The 26,607-nt window shown below is 37.7% G+C and overlaps 1 protein-coding gene and 1 pseudogene across 3 annotated transcripts in view; both read left to right on the top strand.

The window, feature by feature from the left end:
* The first annotated feature begins 652 nt into the window (after positions 1–652).
* On the top strand, positions 653–3,388 carry LOC121329000 (annotated as a pseudogene).
* Positions 3,389–3,589: 201 nt separating this feature from the next.
* The window catches only part of LOC121328422 (caM kinase-like vesicle-associated protein), a 36,181-nt gene continuing 13,163 nt past the window's right edge, over positions 3,590–26,607 (top strand). The window contains exons 1-2 of one of the 3 annotated variants that reach the window (XM_041273071.1): positions 3,590–3,860; positions 12,348–12,489. The gene's annotated coding sequence lies outside the window, so the exon portion shown is untranslated. The remainder of the gene's footprint in view (positions 3,861–12,347; positions 12,490–26,607) is intronic. The other 2 variants (XM_041273070.1, XM_041273069.1) reach the window with 2 other exon arrangements.

The following is a 26,607-nucleotide window of genomic DNA, read 5'->3' on the forward strand; positions in this document are numbered from 1 at the left end:
GAAAAGCAATGCTGTTTGTAATGCAAAAGAGACGGTAGGGTGATGTGTGCTGGTCGATAAGTGGAAAGAAACTCTTCACAGAGAGTGGATGAGGATAAAGCTCTATTGCTACAACTCCAGTACCAGAAAAGGTAAATCATTAGTCAGTTTTAAATATAACAGCTAGAAGATAAAGATGACACCAAGCCCTGCCTTCAGTTCATGCAGCATTGTAAGACAATTTGTGTTGCTACCTCACGGTGAAGAAAACGATTGATTTGAGTAGATTAAGTCATTTTGAATATATGGCCATTATCCTAATGCCTTGTGAAAGATAAGAGAGACAAAAAAAAGGGAAAATGCTGGAAAACAACAGATAGAAATAGAATGAGAAATAACTTAATTGAGATAGAAAAACTATGATATTGTGTTTAAAACTAACATTAAAACGTTATAGGTTTAGAGAGGGACTGTAAATTTAAAATAGGTAAAGAAATCTAAAGAAATTTTACACCATGAGACCAATGTTACAAATGCTGAAAATGAGACTTTGTAAAACCTTTTGTAAAATCTTATTTTGTTTCATTCAGATTGTATGATTGAGCATTTGAGGTGGCAGAACCTGAAATACTGTATTGACAATAACTGATTGCACAAGACCACTAACACATCAATGGAAGAGGGAGAAAGGAGTCGGTCAATAAATAATGTGGATGAAGTCATTCAGGTAATTTGTTGGAATCCAGAGGGGTCAGAGAGATAGAGTGTACTCTTTCTCAATTTGGGGGAGGTAGTTAGGGTCAAAAGCAATTAGAGTACTGAAACAAGTAAATCAATGAAAGCAAGAAGGTACAGACACAGATTGTGACAAATGAGTTATAATTATCTGAGTTATAGTTATATCTATACACCACAAAAAATACTTTGAGAAACAAAAACAAAGATGATAAACAGGATATATTTTAATAGTACTTGGTAGATTGAGTGTTTACAAAAATAATAAAGAGGTCCAATATCATTTAAACTCTATAAGATTAAAGATTATTCAGTCAAAAATACACATAGGTTCCCATAGGCCTGGTGACAAATTACTGTAAACAATGCTATCATGTTTGTTTTTATTCTTGACCAACCATATAGTTCCTCACCTTAATCTACTCTATTCATGACAACTGGTTCATGGCCTACATTATGATAGCACAGGTTGTCATGGAAACTAAAATAAACCCAGTGTATTTGCAACAAGTACAGATCAGTTGTGTGTGAAGAGAGGAAAGAAAGAAAATAGAAGGTTAAAATATTTAGAACTAATAATGGATAGGCAACATTTACCAAAATCGAGAATCGAGTGTCTAGTGGTCCAGCGATATATCCCAAAAATGTCCCTAAAGAGACTTTTAAACAGACTGTTGCTATTATAGTGGACTCAGATTCTGGATACACCAAAGCTGGGTTCTCTGGAGATGATTAGCCCCGCATAGTACTTAAAAGTTCTGTGGGGATCGTCCCTCAGAAAAGCCGGTCCACAAAAGAAGGGCCAGAGTACTTCATCGGACACAATATTCCCAAAGAGAGGGTGGACATGGTCAAAAAGAAGCCAATCACCCACGGCATTGTGATGGACTGGGATGCCCTAGAGAAGCTATGGCACCACATGTTTTACCAGGAGCTGCACATCTGCCCGGAAGAGCATGGCATTTTGATGACAGATGCCCCACTTTCACCAACCACAAACCAGGAGAAAATGGCTGAACTTCTCTTTGAAGAGTTTATTGTGCCAGCAATGTATGTGGCTCACCAGTCCCTATTGTCTGTCTACTCCTACGGATGGACCACCGTCTTGGTAGTAGAATCCGGCTCGGGTGCTACCTAGGATACTCCATGCCCCATGCCACTTTCTGCCTAGATCTGGCTGGCTGTGCCTTAACTGACTACCACGGCAAGCTGATGGCAGACGCAGGTAATCTTTTCAGCTCCCAGGAGAAACCTCTGGTGTGTGAGATCAAGAAGCAATGCCGCTATATCTCTCAGGACTATGGGGTGAGCTGAGGTATGAAGAGAGTGGCTACCTCAAAGATTATGTGCTTCCGGATGGGCATGCTATCACACTGGGTAATGAGCAATTCCCCTGCCCTGAAATCCAATTTTGCCCCTCCACTCTGGGGATGTCGGAGGCTGGGATCCACGTCATGACCATGAACAGCCTCCAGATGTGTCCAACGGAGCAATATGAGCAGATGATGGACAATATATTGGTATGTGGTGGCTCCTGTCTGCTGTGTGGCTTCCCTGAGTGCCTCTAGATGTTGATGATTAAACTGCCCCCCCAAGGAGCCAACATAAATGTCACTGCCAGCCCCCACCGTGAGTTCTCTGCCTGGATTGGAGGCTCCATCATGGTCTGTCTCAACAGCTTTCAGCCATTGTGGGTCTCAAATCAGGATTACAATGAAAGAGGGCCTTTCATGGTTCACCACAAGTGCTATTAAAGACATTTGGGTGGTTTAGGAATTGCCTCTTGATCGATGGATCATGTCAATAAATGATTAAAAATCCAAAGTGGTTTGGTGTTTTGTGAATGGATAGCTGAATTCACAGCAATACAAAAGAATGTATTATTTTTGAAAATAAACACAGCATTTGCTTTTACTTGCTTGTGCATTCTGGTTTATTGTGGTAAATAGTTTTAAAAAGAATATTAAGTAGATATTTGTGATTTGTTTTAAAATTGACTAAAAACTAGTTTTATATTTGAGAAATGTGTCCTAAACTGCCCAGCACAAGTTTTCTAGTTCACTTTTTAAGCATAACTGTCACATTGACGGTCGGTTCAAAAGTTCACTGTTTATTCTATACCGTACATGCAAATGAACGTACACCTAAATCCTAAAATAATTTCTGGATAAACATTAACGACCAAGAATATATTTGTGTATCATTTGTGCTAATATAAAAAAATACCTTAGTTATGAATATTTAATAAGCGGTAGGCATAATAAGTCCAAGGCATACTGTTCCGTACCACTCAGGAAATTAATCTCATTCATAACAGTGCCATTTTATATATATATATATAATATATATATATAGATATATATAAATATAATATCATATATATATCTATAGATATATATATAGATATATATATAGAAAAATCCTTACGTACCTATTACCAACACAATATAATTTTCTGTAAACTAAAATGTGTGTAGGTTATTAAGTTATCCACCCCATCTTTTTTAATTTTCCAGAAAATTAAAGAAATTCAATTGGTAGGGATTTACCTGTGTTGTTAAACCAGTTCAACAACCAGCATCTCTTGAACCAGTACAACCAGCTAAAAACCAGTAAAACACCAGGTCCGGCCAGCATCTCTCCCGCGCTGGGTGCTGTCAGTATCAGCACCTAACTTGCAGATACAGGCACATAATGTGTCTCCTACAGAAACCAAAACAAGCAAATATTAACCAGCTCCTGCACTGCGCAGAGATACACGGACACTCGTTATTACGTGGTTTGCAGTATTTCCTTTGATAAATAGTAGCCACACCTCTTGTTGGCTTGTCAGTGTAACTTGCTGTTGCTCACTCCCCCCTCTCCCTTGCTCGCTCGCTCACTCCTTGGCGGAGCTCCCCACCACCTCTCTCTCTCTCGCTGAGTGTTTCTTCTCACAATCCCCATCCAACTCCGGCTGTCCAGAAAGCTCACGGTGGATGGACCAGGAGCATTGGAATTTACCCCTCTCTTTTAGAAAAATAATTAAAGAACGAAACGGTGCTCTGCACACTAGTCAGGACATCTCCAATAACATAGTTTATTCTTTATTTGTCAGAAAAAGCAAAGAAACGACTGTGGACCTTTAAATCCATCAAGGATCTAAGGTATGTGCATGGAGCGGTTCTTTGGGTTTAATTATACCGAAGTTATATCACACTTCTTTGAATAAAAATGTGCAATACAAAAATACGCATTAAAGTGATTTTTTTTTTTTTTTTTAGAGGTAGGCTAGGCTTTATTATTCTGCCGTTATTTTTCTTTGTTTTTTTCTTTTTTTTGTATCATTCATTTATTTATGTATGTGTTTATTTTGTTGACTAATTCTCACATTGCTTCAGACCTGTGCAAAGTTCGGAGTGCAGATGCGTGCTGACATTTGGTCTTCGCTGTGCTCTGCACTGATTCGCGTGTTAACCCCATTCCAGTACACATAGTTCCAAAGCTACGATTTTTAGCAATGGAATTTACACATTCATATGTAAATATGCACAGATTTTTTAAAATTGTTTTAACTGTCTGTCTATTAGTCGAACAGTAAAATCTGATGAATATATTTGTATTCGTCGTAGCAGTAGACCGTAGTATTCGTAGTAGCTGTAGTAGATGAAGTATTTCTAGTAGTGGTCGTTTATTTATTGATGTATGCATGTTATTCGTTTTTTGTATATGTAAAAATGTATTTGCACGTACTGGTGTATTATAAAAACGTATACTGTGCATGAATAAAAACTACCTGCATTTCAGAATATATCTAGCTCTTTGTGTATTTAGTGTATTAGATATTTCTCCCACTTTTTGTCTTTGATCTAAGAAGCACAGAGAAGTTCAGAGTGCTTTTGCTGTGTCTGCTATGTTCAGGGAGCTCATTGATTTCACATGGAGAAGACCGGCTTGAGGGAGCCGGTGGTTTCTGATGGGAAAATAATCCATCTGTCTCATTTAAACCCAGGCACTTGAACGTTTAGGAATACTATATGTATAGTGATGATTTTGTGTATCATGTGTTGCATTAGAATTCTGCTGTTCCTTTTTAAAACCAAAAATATTGAACATGTTCCCTCTGGAAAGATCAATTATCACTATTTCAAATGTGCATCTGTTTCCAATAGGGCAGACTGAGCACTTTAAGACCCTAATAGCTAATGCATTCCAGCATTAATATTTACAGAAGCAGTAGGTATATATGCACAAGCATTTGCTGATTGATGACATTTCGTTGCTGTGGTTTGGTACTGGACAAGTCTTGTCAAAAAGGGTTGGCGATTGAGCAGTAAGATGAAAAGCACCTGTCCCAGTGATGGCATTTTAACTTCCAGTTCAGCTTGGGGAGAGCTGAGCTGAGTCTTTTACCATTAGTGGGACACTTTACCACTTTACTTTGCCATTCTTATGAACAAGAGTTGGAAAAAGTCTGTTCATATTAATACATGTGGAATTTTCTTTGGAGTCAAGCACAAAACAATAGTTAAATTCATATATAATTATATTTGAGTTGCCACTTAACATTTTAATATCGTACCTCACTGTACCGCATATAAATTCAGATTAAACAAAAGAACAGAATTTAGCAGTATACTAAAACAGCAGAAGACATTAATTTATCGGAAAGCAGTTTTGCAGGCTGCTGATGGAACTTGGTAAAGGGGAATATAAGAATATTGATTCAAGTTTGCTCAGCTGGTAACATCCAGTTATTAAATAAAGATGTGTGCAAGGCTTTGCAGATACACTACATGAATGTGTTTCAAATGCTGTGCTAGTAATCTCTGCCTATGGGCCATGGGGTATTGAACAGTTCCACAAAAAAAAAAACATACAGCGTGAAAAATAAGTAAATGTTACTGTGGAAAGCAGTGTCCCGACTGACAGGTGGTTGATCAAGTTAAATACTTCAGCAAGGACACTCTGAAGTTCATTGTTATTCTCCCTGTGGTTTAAAATGTAATTACGTGTGAAATTAAATATTGGTATGTCTTTCCTGTCATTCTTCTGTTCTGCTTTTATGAGCCTTCTTCATTTATTACACAGTGTAATGGCCTTGTTTTGTGGATCGAGGACAGGGGGCTGGTTAGACATTAGAGATGTACTGTATGAATAGGAAATGTACTGTACCTATTGCTGGAGTACAGATGAACACAGCGGAAAGAATTACATAATTAAATTATAGACAGACAGGCAAGGAAGGATAGGGAGAGAGGTGGATTGATACAGTTGATGACAAGACGTGCAAAGGGATTTCATTTGTGATAAAGCCATATCAACAAACATAAATCTAAATTGATGCCAGTTTGGTCTCTATTTTATTCAGACAATTACATCCTAACAAGTTCTCTGAATTAGTAGTGAGATCTCTATGTTGAGTATTCCAGAAATTAGTTTTTCTAATGAATTTCCTAGTTCTCATATTCCCAGTCCTCATTGCTCTGTATGAAATTCTCTCTCGTTTTGACTTGCATATGGTCACTGCTATAAAGGGAATTTAAAAAATAACTGTCAATCTTGGATTCACCTCTGCTTGTGTATTTGCTGGACTCAGTCTGTGAGAAACTCATTAGCAAAGCCATATAGAAATTAATACACCATTAATTGCAATGCATCAAAATCACAGTAAACGTAAACAGGTAGACGCTACCATTGACTCTGGCAATTAAAGAATCATTAACGCAACCATGTGATTAACATTTAATCACAACTTGAAATTTCTTACTGGTTTCTTACTAGTTTTATAATATTAACACTTTCTTTAACAGAAATTTATTTTCCTTTAATAATTCAGTAAATAGCAGAGAAACCTTAATACATTTGGCCCATTGTTGTTAAAACGTCTTTCTCCTTCAGGCTTCATAGTGTCTATTTAATTTGTCAATTATCAATACTCGAGAATCAATATTATCAATACTCAACGTCACTTGGTGGTTGAATATTGTTTCAATCTGGGTACCTATTCGGCTACAGCTAATGCAGCACAATTTGCTTTGCTACAAGATTGAGGTGGCTGAGATCAAAGTGGGAGCCTTGAAAGAAAGGGGCTTCTTATCATACGGTACCAAATGCATTAGAAGTAGTTATAATGCATGTACATGCTAATAATACAAGGTACTAGCATTGTACTTAGCATATATTATTTTTTAAGTGCATGTAATTACCTTTTTCTTTAACTAAAGCACACTGCTGATGTTTTTTTCATGGTCTTAGATCTTATAAAGAGCCATATCTCTTCAGCAAATAGATGTTTTAATAAAGGCTGTGAGCTTGAGCTGTGGTTAATGGAATATTTTTTCCCCTAATAAACCCATTTCTTACTGTTTTATATGTCTTTGATTCCTTTAGAATGGTCTCGGTGGTATATTATTAACAGAACAAAATGTTTTGTACCTTACTAAAGTTTTACTTTGATATGGCGCTATAAAAGCATACAGTACCCAGTAAAGGCTCTCTGCGTGAGTGCAGGATGCAGGATGTAGGGAGTGCAGGTCCCTATAGCCTGGACATTGCCGGTTCGAGTCTGGGCTATTCCACAGCCGACCGTGGACGGGAGTTCCCAGGAGGCGCCGCTCAATTGGCTGAGGGTCTAGGTCGGCCAGGGTGTCCTCGGCTCACCGCGCACCAGCGACCCCTGTAGTCTGGACAGGCACCTGCAGGCTTGCCTGTTAGCTGCCCGGAAGCTGCGTTGTCCTTCCATGCTGTAGCTCCTGGGTGGCTGCGTGGTGAATCGTCAGTGTGTAAAGAAGCGGGCGGCTGATGGCACACGCTTCAGAAGGCAGCGTGTGTTCATCTTCGCCGCTCCCGAGTCAGCGCAGGGGTGGTAGCAGTGAGCTGAATCTAAATAATAATTGACCATTTCAAATTGGGAGAAAATAAAAAATAATTGGCAACGACTAAATTTAAAAAAAAAAAACAGTAGCGCATGGTAAAACATTGAGAAAGAATGGTAAGCACATGTAAGCATGGTAAAGGATGAACAAGTGGGATACATCATGGGGAAAGATGTTAACACTGTATGGTAAATATATTGTATAAGCATGAAAAGGCCTGGTATTCGGTACAATACATTTTTGTTAATAAATACAATTAGCTTGAATAGTTTATTTTCATTGTTTTTTCTCTCAATACATGATAATTATCTAGTATGTTTATTAAAACGACTATTAGAATCAAAGGTAACCAATTATAGTCAAGAGGGTGGAGATATTCCTTTTTTTGCTTATCAGTATTTATCTATTTTTCCCTTGTTTATAGTAGAGAGTTTGAATACCAATTAATAAGATAGCCCTTTACAGAGATGATAAAGGAGTTTTTTGCAGTATGAGAGTGTACTTCAGTCTAACTAATTATTCTGTTGTTAATTTCACTCAGAGACTGCTTGCAATCGTACCAATTAGTGCAAATTGGGATGGTGCTTTTAATTATTAATAAAGCACAGTTTTGCTTGTAAGGTGCAGTGATTTCTTCTGAACATTATGGTGTTATGTCAAGCAAACTGCTACAAATAAAAATAATCAGCCAATGATGCAATCGAATAAACTTGGTCACCTCACTCAGGTGATTTTGTTAAATGATATGCATATGATAGGTGACAGTATAGGTGTGTTGAGACTGAGCACTCATTATTGAGGATTTGGGTGACAGCGCTGGAGAGCTAGGTTTTGCTTGTCATTATTTCAGTGCAGTTTGAGTGTTGGAGAGCTGTGAAGGCAGTGTTTGGACTAGTGTGCATTATTAAGGGGCAGGATGACAGTGATTGAGAGCTAAGACTTTATAATAAAGTGTTTTATATTGCCTTACACATGCAGATGTTCCAAGGGAGTCTATTTTTCAGAAAAATACAGTGCGCTGAAACCTGGCGTGTTCTAGCATCCATATTCACGAAAGCAGTGATGATTAACAATGATTTGAGAGTTCTCATGAGTGCCTCTGTCTTCATGAATGTGTTCAGCTCTATTGTCCCTTCTATACTGTTCCACGCCCAAAAATGTCACTGGCACTGGTCCTCTTAGTCCATCTTGTAGAGGATAGAAGATATAGTACAATAATGCCATGTTTATATGAACAGATCTCTGTAATCCTCTTCTCCTGCTCTACATGAGGCAGACATGCAATGTTCTTAATCTAAAAGACGTAATCTACATTTAATATCTTACTCTTCGCTTATTGATTTTCCTCAGTTGGCACAAGGATTGTTTAAAGGTTGCAATCTGGTGAACCAGTTGAGTTTAGAGTGAAGATACGTTGCAGAGCCATATACAAATTGATTCTCACCAAGAAATGAATACATTAGTTAAAATAGTTGTGTTAATTCAGACCTGTTTCAAATTGCTCTTTAAATGTGGCCACAGTATTTCAGGTTGTGGACACTCCAGCTAGTTTGTATAGAGTAGAACACAAGGTCTTATTGTGACCAGAAAATATTTCAAGACTGGAATGATTTGTAACATCATCAGGAATCAGGGCTTTGTGTTCAGTTTATTGACATTTATATCCTCATTCAGTGATAGTTAAATATCAATGCAGTGTTTGAATATTAACCATCTGGAGTGTAGACTAGTGATTTATATTATTATTATCATTTCTGGTTGATGAATTAACCTTGGCTCAGTGTTTTTTGAGGTTATGAAGAGCAAGTTAGATTGCAGCATTATGTTTCACCTGCAAAATAAAATCGGCAACATTACATCATGCACGGCCACTGAGACACGGAGAAAGCAGCATTTCTACATCCAGTTTCTAAATAAAAGGGTTATAGATGACACAAGTAGGCACAAAAGAGTTCTCCCTGACTGGATAACATGAGAATTTGAAATGAAAATGGATTAATATTTTACCTCTGGTTGATTCATGCTGCTAGCATAGTCCTATAAGAAATGGATGGGCAAAGCAAGGCATTGCTCCAAGGGTTGTTGCCATCATCCAATTTGCCGCAGGCATAGCTAGAGTGTGTGTGTGTGTGTGTGTGTGTGTGTGTGTGTGTGTGTGTGTGTGTGTGTGTGTGTGTGTGTGTGTGTGTGTGTGTGTGTGTGTGTGTGTGTGTGTGTGTGTGTGTGTGTGTGTGTGTGTGTGTGTGTGTGTGTGTGTGTGTATATATTTATATAGATAGATAGATAGATAGGCTACAAGTGGAAATATTATATCAATGGCAATTACCATGCCATCTGGTCTTTCCCATCCCTATCCGAACAATTTTCGGTTAGTGACATAGTAATTGGAACTATTAACAGTACATTGAGAACAGATTAGTGGTGTGTGGGCAGGATGGCTTTGCAGGAACCAAAACAAGGACTGGCGGAGCAAAACTGAGACGCTATGGCGCTCAGCTCTTTATTAAATAATAAACAAAAGATTTAAACAAAATAAAACACTTTTTCAAACAAAAAGGCACATTGGCCAAACAAGCAAACATACAAACAATAAACAATAGCAAGTATCCTGCTGGTTTATTAACCAGCATGTTTAGTAATTGTTATTTCTATGTTTTTACTTTATTACCTCCTCTCCACACGCGTTCTCCACTCTGAGCCCCTTCACCAAGTGAAGCCAAACTGCAGATCTTTTAGAATTTGTGACTGGCAGTCATGTATTCTCACAAGGTATTTAAAACAATAAGCAATAATATGGCTCACGGCACCGCTCTCATCCTCACCTGTCTGTCACCAAACAATAAATCAAAAACACAGCTTTTCGCCATCGTATATAATATAAATCATGATACAAATACAAAATAATACAATAACTCATAAAAACAGCGCATAAATATACATAGGGGCAGGGCTCCTGTATTAGGAGACCTGTATTATATATAATAAAAAACCTTAATTGCTCTGGCTCCATGTTTCCATGAAAATCAAGTTGAAGATTCCATCTTTGAAAATTTGTCATGTCCTTGCTTCACGTCACCATGGTGATTTTGTTCAACATTAATTCATGGTACAGGGAACTAAATCTTTTTTAGGCCAACACACACGAGGATGTTGCACACTTGTCCTATCTTTCAGTTATGTGGATATTGGTAGTTTGGTGAATTTTCTGGTTTTGAGTGCACATTTTCTATTTTAACCTAGCTGTTGGCACTAAACGGCTGTGAGGAAAATCAAGCATTTTCAGTTAATTTTTTTCTAGGTCACTTTTTTACACACACTTCATATTGTTTCAGGGCCACTACCAGTCACCAAAACCTGGATTCTGCTCCAGGTTAGATTTTTTACCAGTTTATTCCTATAGAGATTTGAGCTGATGGCCAAAGTGTTTGGTTTCTGCTTGTGTTTTTATATTCTATTATTTGTTAACCGTGGTTTAATTGTGGAATTCTTAGAAAGTGATCGATTCAGACTACTTTCATGTGGTGTTATGTTTATTATCCCATAAATAAACAGAACAGAATGAACAAAATCAAGCACACTTTTACCAATTGATCTATTTAAATTTTCATATGAGTAATATATTACTTATTTTATATATTAAAATTACAGTTTATGTTTGCAAGGGGATCTTAGAAATTCAAGTAATCAGCATTCTTCATCTCATTAATTTTGTTATCTGCTGTTTAGGACTGGAAGGAAAAGGAGCTGAAACTTTCTGAATTGCTTTCAGTATGTAAAATGACTAGCTGATCTATGAAGGGTCAGGAAGTCTGGGGGCACTAAAGTATTGAGATTTTGTAGGCAAATTGATCTGCGTTGTACGAATATCTAAATGTTACTCATCTGAACTACATAAATAAAAAAATATGTAAAATAAAAGCTGATGGAATCACACAGAAAAGAGAATAAACATTCACCTTATTAATCACATTTAACCATATACCAAAGATAATGGGGGCTAATGTTGTTACTGCACAAGCCTGCCCACGCAAACAATTATCAGAAGAGCCTGGGAATTAAAAATATATACAGTAAGTCAGTGCTGTGTTCTGCAAATGGTGCTCTTTGAGTTTCTCCAAGGAACACTGGTGTTGTTGCTTCTCTATCCTAGTAAAATTGTTATGTAAGGCTTAATATTTTCCTAGATCTACCAATTATTATACAGTGTTTAGTACATGAAGCTGAGAGTACAGTAACGAAAAACCTGCAAAAAAGTTATCTATGTGAGAAATAGGAGTTCTGTGAGCTGAGGGATGAGAAATGTCAATTGGAAATGTTGTCCTGTGGAGCCAATTCATGAGTAAGCACAGTGTAGATTGAGAAAGGAGCCCAAACGTAGAGGAATATAAACTCCATGTCTGTGATGGTGCAAATTATTGATCTGAAGCTATTTGTACAAAGATACCATGTGGGGGATGGATTTTTTTTAAATAATTTTAAAAAATAGCCTTTTCAGTGTATTGACAGACTGGGATCAAATTATTTTCTATACTGATTTGAATGAAAAAAAAGCTGAATTTTGGTCTCTGGTGCTTGGTTCTGGTTCATTTCCAGAGCACTAAATGCATCAGAAACTCAACTAAAACATAAAAGGCAAGCTTTCCTGCTGCTTGGATGAGAATATTGCCATCTGCCCCTTTTTCAAGCCTAGGGATCGGAGCTGTGGGTTAAGGGGCCCACACTACAATCTCAGAAGAGTCAACATCTTATTAGAAGCCTTATCAGCCTCTTTTTCAGTTTTCAGAATCTTGCAAGAGTGTGGCCGATGCGAATCAGTAAACGGCTGCTTCTTCTGTGGAAGAAGAGGCCTACACTGAAGAAGCAGTGACTGTTCCAGCTCTGTTAACCAGGACCTGAAGTCAGCTTGACTTGCCAGGTAGTCGTAGCAGGTGGAATACAATTCAAGGCAGACTTGCTGCCACTTAGTCATTTTCAAAACCTTTTGCATCTTTTTTTTGTGCCCTCCAAGCCTTATTACTGGACCTTCAAGGTCAGAATTATAACCTATGCTCTTCATTGCTCCCCAATAGGGTCTCTGTTTTCCACCAAAGTCATGTTAACTGTTTTTTGAAAGACATGGGATAAACTGGCCAGCTGGCACAGCAAAGAATTGAGCCCTCTGCTTCTTTGAGTCACAGGCCCTAATCTTAGTACCGTCTGCTGTGAAGATCCTAGTTATGAGAATATGTGTTCCTTCAGCTCAGCAGTAAAATGCTCAGCACTGAGTTCAGTTATCCCTGTCGGCATTCATACTGTCTCAGGTATTGCCAACACAACATCAAAACGTTATTTTTTTTTTTTTACCAGAAAAGTACAGATTTTTATTAACATTTCAAAAACATTTTGCTCTTACAAAATGTAAAAAGAAAGTCACAAATTACAAATAGAATCTGTGCAAAAAAGACAAAAAAACAAAACAAGATAGCTAACCTAATATCAAGAGCAAACTGTATAAGAATCCCTGGCCTACTTTAACACAATTACATGGAATAGTCTGCCTAATTCAAGTTTACCTGCACTGAAATGTACAAACTTAATGATGAATTACTGCAGCTGGGTTTTACAGAAGCCTCGGGAGAACAAGGTATATTACTGCACCATCAATTATTGAGCAAAGATTTTTAAAAAAAGGCACAAATCGTAATTGTTAAACAGCAGTGGCAACAGAAGCAATTAAATTAAAAAACACCCCTGGCTGCAGAGACTATCTATATAAAAGTCTACATTTAACCTTTCATGCCACCAGTAAATATATTGTGTCGTCTATCAGGAATTTACTATATGAGATATTGGGAGAATACAAATATGTTAAATATGTTGTTGTTTTGTCAGAGCTTCATGACTCCTGCTAATTTTGCCTGACATCACTATTACCAGTACTTTTAATATGACATTGCATTATGTACTAAATCTTGCATCATGATCTACCATGTACCATTGCGAAATTCTAAACATTAAAGAAATGCATGATCTTCATAACACTTCCAACAAAAATCCTAAAACACAAGAGCAGCAAGCTATACGCTCTGGGATTATGCCTGCAGATCAACACGGAGAAGAGGGCTGCTGTTATACAGTACCTTTTGAAATGTCTAGAAATTAGAACTGAACAGTTACATTAAATTGGAACCATGACAAGAATACTGGGGCAAATTAAGGGGAAGATTTTTTGCTTGGGCTGACCACAGCCATAAGAGGTTAATTTAATGTTATGCCCTTCTGCTTGTGGGTAGGTTTGGTGTTATAGACAAGACGACACTGTATATTTACTGTTGACACAGTTTATTATCAATAGCAGATAAAACCGTACAAGCTGTGATATTGCAGCAAAAAATATGACCAAGCTCTGGGCTGTAGTGCTCTCTCACAGTGTGCACAGTTGAAGATCCGTTTGAATTGCTTTGTCACTGGGATATCTTAAGCAACAGAATTAACACAATAATAAACTCTTCTCCTAGTGGTACCCAAAGTTTTAAGTATTGTACCGTACCATAGCTTAAAGTGTTACTGAACAGTTTCCAGCACAACACATTATTTTCCCTAGTTTTCCTACTTTGTTGTACGTATTCCTGTAATATCTTTTTCAACATAATTGCGATTGTTTTGATATTTTTATTAACATGTCACTGGTCATAAATCAGTTTTGATTTTAGTTTTACATCAGTTATGCACCTGGTCTTCCCGTCAAAATGTCTTGTGAATTCACAACATCAGCGGCTTCAATCCAGCCTGATCATTCAGAAACATTTCATTGGTTCCCGACTCTGCACACAAAGTTCAGCATTTTGATTGGTTTGCTCACTCCGGCACAGGTTCCGAGGGATAGGAAAAGGTATTAGGCATGACAAGCCCTGTATAATCACAACGTCTGCTTTAAAGAGCCCTGCCCGGATAGAGAGAAGATGCAAGACGTACAGGGGGCGTACCTCCAACCGTATCAATATTTATGTTTGTACTCAAAATGTGCTTAAGACATTGTCACACAGAACACTTTATAACCTAGGCAACCTGTTGTATTGCTTAGCGTATAGAGTTCTTGTTTAAGATTTTGTTAGTGGTTCTTATTCCATCCTAACTCACCAAAATATATTATTTATTTATTTATTTAGCCATTATAAAACCTTTTCCCATTTAAGAAGGTTAAACTACTAATTCATGGAATGGCATCACTTCTTGTGCTGAAGGTCAATTGCAGATCAGCTGCCCTGCTCCCACTCTGGTAAAACATGGGAGGGGTTGTGTGGCACAGGAAATGATGTTTGCTACTTGAAAAATATGATTACTCCAAAAGAACCCAGCAGAGAATAAAATAATGAGTAAACCGATGTTGCCAATATTACATTTAAGTAGAGGTACTTGAAACAACTGATACAAAAACAACTGAAATATAGAAATTAAGGAATCAGGGTATTTTATTTATTTTTTTTTTTTTTTTGCATGCAGTGGGAGTAATTAAATTAAACAAGTCAGTCACAAACACTGGTTCCATCTGTTGCTCCTCTCCCAAAAGCAGCAAGACTCTCCCTGAAGCTGCTTGTCTCAAGCCCGTTCCTGCAGCTCCTCATCCATTTAGCTTCACTGCGACTCGCAGACCCTTGAAAAGCAAAGCCTTTCAAGTATTGCAGCAAACTGCGACATGCCTGCAAAAAAAAAAAAAAAAAAAACCTTACTGAATTAAACTATGAGCAGAAGTACAAAAATACAGTGGCTTGCGAAAGTATTGACCCCCCCTTGGCATTTTTCCTATTTTGTTGCCTTACAACCTAGAATTAAAATGGATTTTTATTTGTATTTCATGTAATGGACATACACAAAATAGTCCAAATTGGTGAAGTGAAATGAAAAAAATAACTTGTTTCAAAAAATTCTAAAAAATAAATAACGGAAAAGTGGTGCGTGCATATGTATTCACCCCCTTTGCTATTAAGCCTTTAAATAAGATCTGGTACAACCAATTACCTTCAGAAGTCACATAATTAGTTAAAAAGTCCACCTGTGTGCAATCTAAGTGTCACATGATCTGTCACGTGATCTCAGTATATATACACCTGTTCTGAAAGGCCCCAGAGTCTGCAACATCACTAAGCAAGGGGCACCACCAAGCAAGCGGCACCATGAAGACCAAGGAGCTCTCCAAACAGGTCAGGGACAAAGTTGTGGAGAAGTGCAGATCAGGGTTGGGTTATAAAAAAATATCCGAAACTTTGAACATCCCACAGAGCACCATTAAAGCCATTATTAAAAAATGGAAAGAATATGGCACCACAACAAACCTGGCAAGGTAGGGCCGCCCACCAAAACTCACGGACCAGGCAAGGAGGGCATTAATCAGAGAGGCAACAAAGAGACCAAAGATAACCCTGATGAAGCTGCAAAGCTCCACGGCGGAGATTGGAGTATCTGTCCATGGGACCACTTTAAGCCGTACACTCCACAGAGCTTGGCTTTATGGAAGAGTGGCCAGAAAAAAGCCATTGCTTAAAGAAAAAAATAAGCAAACACATTTGGTGTTCGCCAAAAGGCATGTGGGAGACTCCCCAAACATATGGAAGAAGGTACTCTGGTCAGATGAGATTAAAATTGAGCTTTTTAGCCATCAAGGAAAACGTTATGTCTGGTGCAAACCCAACACCTCTCATCACCCCGAGAACACCATCCCCACAGTGAAGCATGGTGGTGGCAGCATCATGCTGTGGGGATGTTTTTCATCAGCAGGGACTGGGAAAATGGTCAGAATTGAAGGAATGATGGATGGTGCTAAATACAGGGAAATTCTTGAGGGAAACCTGTTTCAGTCTTCCAGAGATTTGAGACTGGGACGGAGGTTCACCTTCCAGCAGGACAATGACCCTAAGCATACTGCTAAAGCAACACTCGAGTGGTTTAAGGGGAAACATTTAAATGTCTTGGAATGGCCTAGCCAAAGCCCAGACCTCAGTCCAATTGAGAATCTGTGGTATGACTTAAAGATTGCTGTACACCAGCGGAACCCATCCAACTTGAAGGAGCTGGAGCAGTTTTGTTGAAGAATGGGCAAAAATCCCAGTGGCTAGATGTGCCAAGCTTATAGATACATACCCCAAAAGACTTGCAGCTGTAATTGCTGCAAAAGGTGGCTCTACAAAGTATTGACTTTGGGGGGGTGAATACTTATGCACACTCAAGTTTTCTGTTTTTTTGTCTTATTTCTTGTTTGTTTCACAATAAAAAATATTTTGCATCTTCAAAGTGGTAGGCATGTTATGTAAATCAAATGATACAAACCCCCAAAAAATCTATTTTAATTCCAGGTTGTAAGGCAACAAAATAGGAAAAATGCCAAGGGGGGTCAATACTTTCACAAGCCACTGTATGTATTTTTTATTCATAAAGGTGTAATTGTAGGTGCTTTGTCTTTAGTTCTTTATGAATATCACATTATTGTAAAATTGCTTTAGTTATTCTCATTTGTATGGGGCTCGGATGAAAAGGTTGAGTGGAATCAAAAACCGTTAATGTTTCAAAACAAGAAACTTTGATGTAAGTAGGACAGCAAATTAGCATGCTGCGTTTGTTTCAAGCTCTGAAATCTATTTGAAAGCTTTTTATGCCTTATAAAAAAACTGCAACCTACAAAGGAGGAATAACTGAGTAAATCTAGCCTATTATGTGTATTAATAAGATGATCGTCAAAGCTTTTATCTTAAGCGCTGCTTTTTTATTATGGAAAACTGTTAATGTTCAGAAGTAAAGATAAACAACTCCACAAAACAAACCTTGAAAACCCTCTTATTGTATTGAAGCTGCAGTGTCCCACACTAATGTTAAACTTTACTTTTATTTCAGTATTTCATGTAGGCAAATTGCATTTCCTTGTAGCTTATTAACCAATTTGTGCTAAATTAATTGCAGTAGCAATACGTTGGTATAAATGGCATCTGCAATCTGTGATTTAGTTCAGGGGAAGCAAAACACAGGGATTGTATTTGTTAAACTCATAACATTTTACAGGAAGTATTACCTACTTATAACAGATCACCTCATTCTCAGTTCTCAGCAGCACTCTATGTGGACACCACATTATTAATGCAGCACCTGCAGTGTATTATAGCGGCACCAGGAGGCTACAGCATGAACGAGCTTGAAAAAAAACAAAAACACATTGAGTTTGATGTGAACTAACGCATTTTGGTTTCAGGATCAAATGACTTTACCTGACTAGTATTTAGCAAAAGATTTTGCCAATAATAACTTGAAGTCAAAAGCATTGTGTTTAAAGATTGCTATTTGTGGTGTTTAGCAATTAATTGAAGTTGGAGAAAAACATTTATAATGCTAAATTGGATAAATTAAATGGCTAATTAAAATGCATGGTTTTACTGTATTTCATCTATCAATATATGGAAGTCTGAGTTTAGAGGCTCACTACAGTATATGTGTTATTACAACCAAAGTATTACTTGTATTTTTATCAATATAGTCTTGCACTAGGAGATGATGTACTGAACTAAAGAAGTGTCAGCTTCTGCTAAGGGAGACAATTTCTTCAACGTCTCTGACAGCGTGCTGGCTTCAAAGCCGCTTTGGTTTCGACAGCTTTTTTGTTGCCAAGGGAAAATGCGATTTGTATTTCTGTCGGAACAAACACAAACATGTTCTGGAATGCGCTTCCTTTATCCAGTTTTTGTTATACTGGGAAAGGCAGGGGTGAGAGCAAGCAGTTTGTGGGTTTAGCGGCTGTGGACTTAGGAATATAAAAAACAATCTGGCACTCCTGCTCAGCTCCTTGAAACACTCTCTGTCTATCCACAGGGCAGGTGCAGCACTGGGACAAATTGGGTTGAGAAACTAACACAAATAGATCAAACTAATACATTCTAAGCTAATCGGAACTTTTATAATGACTACTAAAGCACTGATTTCTCACCTCACCAGTGCCATCACTCAGGGTCTTAATTATGAGCACGAGAACAGTCCGTTCACGTCTCTGATGCACTGTCACCCAGCACTCTAATAATGAGTAGTCGTACTCGAAAATGCAGAAAGAATAAAAAATAATGAAAAAAACAGTTAATAAAAAAAATACTGATCTGGTTTTTCAAAGAGAAATACAAATTAAAGCTGCCAGGCAGTCTTCTATTTAATTGAGGAATTGGGACATCTCACTTTGATATCTTTGAAGGGAAAGGCTAACAAGCCTTTAATTAAGATCAATTGAAAGAGACCCCATTACTAGTAATCTCCACATCCACACTGCTGCCTGTTACCCCAGCAGGAGGCACCTTGGATTGAGACAGCAGGTTACTGTGGCACTGCAGCTGTGAGATTGAAGGAGGATGGAGATTTAAAAACGTATGAAGTCCAGTTGGATGCTCTTCAACATCAGAAGGTTTAAACTAAAACCTACAGTCCCCTATCAAAATGCAAAAGACAGCTACAGACATTGTCCTGAAAGAGGTTTTGCAGTACATGGGCAAAAGCCATTGATATTACAGCTAATGTCTGTTCCTCATTGATATCTGTCCATTTGCAGTAGTATTTGTGCATAGCACACATGTGCCAACAGTAGCCAAATGCGCCAATGGTCTTTTAACCACCTGTTGTAATTACTGTGTACTTTTTAGTTATCTGACATAGCCTGTGTGTGATGTGTTATTTGTGTGTGTGTGTGTGTGTGTGTGTGTGTGTGTGTGTGTGTGCATGTGCGAACCCACGTGTACCAGTTAGGTTAAATCCTTTAAATCTCCCCCAAATAGCTTTTAGTACTGCTGTATTTCGAACCTTTCTCTAAATTCCTGGTTTACTATGTGCATAATACTCTCCTGAGCTCTGTCAAAAACACTTATTTTATAAGGAGCTCATTTAAAGCCTAAATTACAAGAGAGAGAGAGGCAGGAGGAGAAAGAGAAAGGGTTAGAGAGAGAGGTGAGAGATACTATATGATTAGGGGGAGGTAGATGTAACTCCCAGTACTTTTAAGTCTTGCCTTATTATAATTGTTGTCATTTGACTTCTTGAAAAGAAGAACTAAGAATTAGGTGAGTACAAGCAAATGGGGTAGATTGAAATGGCAGCAGACAAGCTGTGGCAGAGAATAAACTGTAGAATAGACTAGATAGAACTTGACACTTGTATTGCAGGTAACATTGTTTCTGATGTAATTCTTCATTGTATTCCCATTCAGAAACTTGCTTCTTGTTTTATTGTTGCAGTTTGATTGTCAGGACTAAGTTATAATTGGTCTACAGTTCTAAGTTATTATCATTATTTATGTATTTGTTTATTTGGCAGATGCCTTTTTCCAAGGTGGCTTATGGGTATTATAAGGCAGTACAGGGTTACAATGCAAGATTCATATTTAAATAAAGTATAGCTTACAGTAAGTGTAATAATACTACTAGAGTACAATATGAAGTAGGATGCAACTATTGCATAACTACAATGACATAGTAGTGCAATAATGCATTAGTTGAGGATCCAATAACATGGTGCTTTGGTTAGACAAGTCCAGTGCATAGTAGGAGGGGCAGAGCAAGAGATCTGCAAGTTACAGTATTTCTACAATGGTAATGTATCTTAGCAGCTTGAGGAACTACCAGTATTTTACTAGTTTTATAAATATCTTAAGCATTAGAAATCTTTCTTTTCCCAGCAGTTTAAACTAAATTAGCATTGTTGTTTTGTTGGCCTCCATTGACTTTGTGTTTGTTTAAAGGTTACATTCAAACAAATACAGTATCAACAAACCATGATATCTCTCAAGTGTTTTTGAGTAGTTCACCTGGTTATAAAGGTTATATATTTTGTGTAGGGATTACTTATTGGTATTTTAACACCAAAAGGCATGTTACAGACATCCACAATGTCTTCCACTTCAGTAAGAGTGTGCTCGGCTAGCAGGCTGGAGAGTAGAAGTGCAGATGGTTACTGAGCAGAGTCAGTGCTGCATCGACGGGCAAACTTCCCTGGGAGCTACCAAGAGAAACTGGGCCATTTCATCTGGAAGCAGGCAGGTTTGCAAAGAGAGCTTCAAAACCAGACTGTCACATCAAACACAAGACGGCTGCGAGCACTGTGAGCGACTTCAATAGAGATGAGTAACAGAGGAAGTGAGAGAGAGAAAGAAAAAGAGAGAGAGACAGACACACACATCTCCCATTCTCAAATTACATTAATTAGGATTCCAAATATGTCAGGCTATTTTCAGACAACTCCATCTGTTTTCAGAAAATTCAGCAGCCCGAAGCAAATAAGCAAACCTGATCTCTCCTTTTCCCTAAACATTGCCCTTTAAGACAATAACTAAATAAATAAATATACAATCAAATGTATCCAATTTACACATATCTTCATTAATTAAATATATTATTGGAATTTGTCTAGATTATTGTACAGTGCTCCCCCTACAGTACTCTCCCTTTATAGTGCTATAACCAGGAGCCATAGTTACAAGTACATGCTGTTTGTGTTCCGCAGTATAACTAGAATGAAAGTGCCAGTGAAATTGCGTTATTGGGCAAATGGGAGCCACAATCATGCCACCTTATAACTGGATCTGTGGTATAACAAGACGCCTTAACTATTCTGCACCAATCATGGGAAAGCAGAAGGATCTCCCTTGATAGTTGGTTCCTGTACAACTGAGACCTCAGTCGTCTCTGGAGTGACACCAGAAAGCACAACTCTGATTGAAAGAGTGTTGTGAAGCGAGCCCTGTATTGTGACAAGCAGAATAAACATCTCAGAAACACACAAGACAGAAAGCACCTATTTGCACTCAAATATATCAAATATTTCACTTATAGCTATGCTTTGTGGGCTTTGGTAGGTGATCACTAATGTTTTAGTCAGTAAATATTGTGAGTGATGCTCAGCACCCACTCTGTTTATTTCGTTGTTGACAAACAATTACTATTTGCAGTTTTTTTGTGAATCACTAAAGCACAGAACGTGGACAGGTAGAGGTAATACAATTCCATTGGCATCACTACAAATGTATAGCTGTGTTTTTGTGTTGATTTCTTAATATAGGCACTGCTTCTCTCCAGGACAAAATAACATCAAAGGGGCACACTAGTCTTTTTGGTGAATACAGTAACATCCTTTATTTTAAAACAAAAAAAAGCTGCAATAAACAGAACTATAATAAAGTGGTAACTCACCCACTACTGCATTGTGGGAATAACCAGTCAGAATTTTAGCCAGATCTTCAGTTAGCTGTAAGAAAAATTGTAACTGTCTCTCATTATTTATCACCTCTTTGAAATCTGAAAAGCGGGGCAGAAAGAAATATTTTTTGTTGTGTCAAGGAGCAGCAACAGCAGAAATGCAGCGTTGTACAATTTGGCTTTCTGTCGAGGATAAAAACAATTATCATATTTAATTTACATAGCCAAGTCAAGATGCCCTACAGCTGAAATTTCAAACCAAACATAAGAAAACATTTCAGCATTAGTATTAGGAACAGGAACTGATTAGCTCAGTAGAACACTGGCTATCTGTTTGTATAGTCACTTGTCATTTCATCATGAAGTTGTACTGTTTTAAAATATGTTTTTAAATATTTAAGAGGCTTTTAACTGCATATAGGTATCAGTATAGCAAAACTATTTTTTGAGTTCTGTTATTCCTGAGCCTAAAGGTAACATTTATAACAGAGTGTGCCGAGCAGGTTTAAAAGGGAAAGTCTTATTCAAATTGTATTTATCTTACCTGAATTCTGCTCTCCTGATTAATCATGCACCTTTTATTTCAATATTGGCAAACCCCTCTCATTCTCAGTTTGTATAAATGTATGTTCTGCCTCAAACGACTGCCTGCTTGGTGCCGCGTGTAACAGTCCTGTGCTCTAAATATGTTAAAAAAACAATCAATAACCAAAAATCTGCGACAGGGCAAATTTGAGAAACAAATCAGTTTGCCACATATGGTCAAATTGTAACCATTTTACAGAGAAAAAGTTAAGTTAGCATTCAAAATTGTGTTATTAAACTCTACATAACTGAAACGGTGCTCTCTATTTAGTAAATAATACAAAAAGTACTAAAATAAACGGTTCAGAAAATAACGAAACAATTTAATAACATAATGAATGCATTTAGTGACTGATGTCTTTGAGTTTAGTTGAAACTTTGAATGAATGGCTGAACATGTGTAAGCTGTGCTTTGTACGTGCCTTTAAACGTCACCCCCGTTGCAGTCGCCGCCCCCACCCCTACCCCCTACCTACAGCTAAGACTGTATTAGAATATGCTGCTGTAACCATGGTTTGTGGACATTGCATTTTTTTTTCTTTTTTTTTAATTTAATAATCAGCAATTATTTTAATATTTTCTCCCAATTTGTCATATCCAATTATTTTTAGGCTCAGCTCACTGCTACCACCAGTGTGCTGACTCGGGGCAGTGAAGACGAACTCATGCTGTCCTCTGAAGCGTGTGCTGTCAACCGACCGCTTTTTTTCATACTGCAGACTCACTGTGCAGCCACCTCAGAGCTACAGTGTCAGAGCACAACACAGCTCTGGGTAGCTTACAGGCAAGCCTGCAGGTGCCTGGCCAGACTACAGGGGTCGCTGGTGAGTGGTGAACCAAGGACACCCTGGTCCCCCCCCCCCTGGCGGCACTGTGCGCCACCCCCTGAGAGCTCCCATCTACGGTCGACAATAGAATAGTCTGGACTTGAACCAGTGACCTACAGGCTATAGGGTGCATCCTGCACTCCACTCAGAGTGCCTCTAAATGATGCGCCACTTGGAAGCCCCTGGGCATTGCAGTTTTAGCAGAAGAAGGTTGTCACATCTTAACAGAAAGTCATTAAAAAAAAAAAACACTGTAATGTCATTTTTCCATCTGAAGGGCTGCTAACAGTAAAAGCAATTTTGACCACCATGATAAAAATTCAATCCTGGAGAGGTTTGTTCCATTTGGAACCATAGTAAATATGTCCCTCAACTGCAAGAGCACAGTAACCATGCACAGCGTACTGCAGTGCAGTTAAATAGTCACAACTCAGAAGAGCCTATCCCCACTCTAATACACATAAATATATCCCTAAGCAGCAGAGCTGCACAGATGTCAGAGTTAATATTGTGCTCATCTCTTTTTCTCTTTACCTCTCTGATTCAAAGTCCCCTCTAGCTCTGTCAATACAATTTTTTTTCCTCTTCACATGTTTCAAATGAGGCAAACATGACGTAGAGAAATCAAGCTGTTTGGCCACATGAGTTTTGCTTTTTCATGCAAAACAATAACCAGGCTCCCTAAATTATTAATCATCTCATTGTTAATTTATTATTTCCTATGCCCTACTTACGTATTTTATCCTCATTGCAGGTTTTCTCATACATGAGATGTTTTTACTTTGGTCCAAGTTTCAGGTATTTGTAAATGTTATTACCACTTTTTCAAATGTTTTCAGACAGGATGGGCAAAAGAACAGCTCTGATAGGGCTGATAATTGTTGTTTTCTAGGCAGGTGCTTTCATTTAGAAAATTACTGCTGTATAGACCTTGACTTTAAGGGCAGTTCTGGAGAATAGACTGAGCTATATACTAGATTTAGACTTAGGTATAGACATGTCCACCACAAACTGAATGATTAAACATCACTGGATCAATTTGTGCTGACCTGTGTGCAATGAACAACAAAGCATATAGAGCATTACTGCAAGGGTTTCTAATTTTTAAATCCAAAAGAATTTGGATTTAAAATAAATAACCTACAAAGACATTATTTGTTTTTATTCATGTGAAGATAATCCAGTAATATTAAGGGTTTTCCAACAAAACCTTCTTGTATTATGTGCCTGCCTAATATTGTGGAAGCAATGAGCTCCACTGAGGTGATCCTTTGGGAACATGTTTAACATGAAAAGGAAGAATTTTTATTTGGATTTTAAAAAATACGCTATCAAAAATGAAATGCTCAAACTCACACTGTAGGCTATATAAGTGCCATAGAAGGGCATAATGATTTATTTCTTAATTTTCCAAAGTATAAACCGTTCAATGAAACCTTCCTTTCAATTTATTGTAGTTTATTTATTGTAGTTGTAATTTCATAATTATTATTTTTTTTATTTTTTTTTTTTAACTAAACATGACTTGTGTTTTCTTGGATTTTTTATTTTTTTATTTTTTGAATGCGATTCCAATTAACATAACTTTATTGTGTAACTCAAAACTCTTCTTCATTAGCTGAAAAAATACATAAGGAGTATATTGTAATAGAAGAATGATATTATTAAAATGAGTGCAAACACTGTGAGCCAGCAGCAATACTGGCATATAGAAATAGAGATGAAGATGGAAAGATGGCAGGGAGACAGTTATATGGCATTAGCGGACAGACAGAAGACGACTGTGGCTGCAAGAGAACTGTTTTGGATGAGATTCAAAGGTTCAATAAACTGGAGTTCAGATAAACTGGCAGCTGGCACTGCCAGTCAAAAATAATTGATTTTGATACCTATTTTTTTCTTTTTCTGCTCGTTATTTTGTTCTTGCTCTGTTTCCCTTGGCACAGTGCAGGCTGAGAGCGGGAGAGGTTTGTTTTGAAGGCTCTGTGATGATTAGACACGAACGACGCTGGGCGTCTGGCAGGGATTCAGTTTCTTCTGGAGAGAGCTGGTGCGTTGGCTACCGTCTGCCGGCTTGGGTCAACCCTCATCACTCCAGAGTGCAAGACCACAAATAGGGAAGCATTGAAAGACCACAGGATTCAATAGATTTAAACTCTTAGATTATTCCTTCTGAAATCTGTTGAGAAGAGTTCATCATAAAAATCACAGAGGAGTGACAGCTTTGAAGACAACTTAATTAGTAGTAAACACCACAAGACAGTATTGGTGCTGACAGAGATTAACACTGACTCATGCAGCAAGTATTAATAGCCACGGCGGTGGATGTATCTTACTGACATACCGGTTCAAGCATTTTACAATCAAGTAACTTGTTTATGTAATCGCAAAGAAAACTCTTCAATTTACACATTTCTATTTTCATCAGCAGTATAAATACAGCCCGTGCAGGCTGACAAATCAGGTTCCATAAGGAACTCAGACTGTGACAGTTTGAAGTGAAACCCTCAGGCGCTGTACTTGGATGTGCAGAAGAAAAGTAATGAAATTCACTACTCTGGTGGCAATGTCTGACTTATTTGTTTCATTGTCAGTCTAACTGTTCCCACTAAACACCCTAGCAGTTCCCATTACTGCAGGCTCCTTTACATGATCAGGCTTTGGGTTCATTCCTCTGCCAGGTGCATCCAGCAGACCTTGCTTTCAAGGGACAAGTGTACTTAAAAACACCAGAGAATGTTAGCCCTGTAATGGTAACACCATTCTGACTCATTAATGTTTCTAGGTTCTGTGTGTTCCCCTTTATTTATTAATGTATGTATTTATTTGTGTGTATATATTCAATGCTGTGCAAAAGTCTTTGGGGGGGGGGTTATACTACCATAGAATCAACTTGTGTCATGTCACGTATGTATTTTAGATTAAAAAAAAATTAAAAACTTATTATTTAATTTTTTTTGGATGCTTCTCATGCCCAAACCCCTCCCCCATTAGAACCACAAGGTAAATGTGATGGATTAGCTACTATAACACTTGATATTAGCTGCTCATGTATAGTTTACTTTGAGTTCTTGTAATCACAAGTTTTTGATGATTCTGATCAATGTGAATTAAAGATTGCTAAATGACAAGCTTGATTTATTCTCACCCAAACTAGCTGTATTAATAACAGTCAAAGTTGTTATAATAGTTGAAAACACCAGTGGAGGCTTTGAGTAAATTGTTGATTCTCATAACATCGATGTCTATTTTAACTCCTGAATGTGTCTAAGACTTTTGCACAGCAGTGTATATGTGTTAAATTTTGCTTGACAGACAAATGTGGGTCATTGTGGATAGTAGGCACAATGGGCACTTAATCAGAATTGGCAAAACAGGTTTGCATATTGGATCTATATTTTTGTGCACATTTGTCAAATTATAAATATATATTACCAC

This window comes from Polyodon spathula, chromosome 16 (genome assembly GCF_017654505.1).
Source record: "Polyodon spathula isolate WHYD16114869_AA chromosome 16, ASM1765450v1, whole genome shotgun sequence".
Classification (NCBI taxonomy): Eukaryota; Metazoa; Chordata; class Actinopteri; order Acipenseriformes; family Polyodontidae; genus Polyodon; species Polyodon spathula.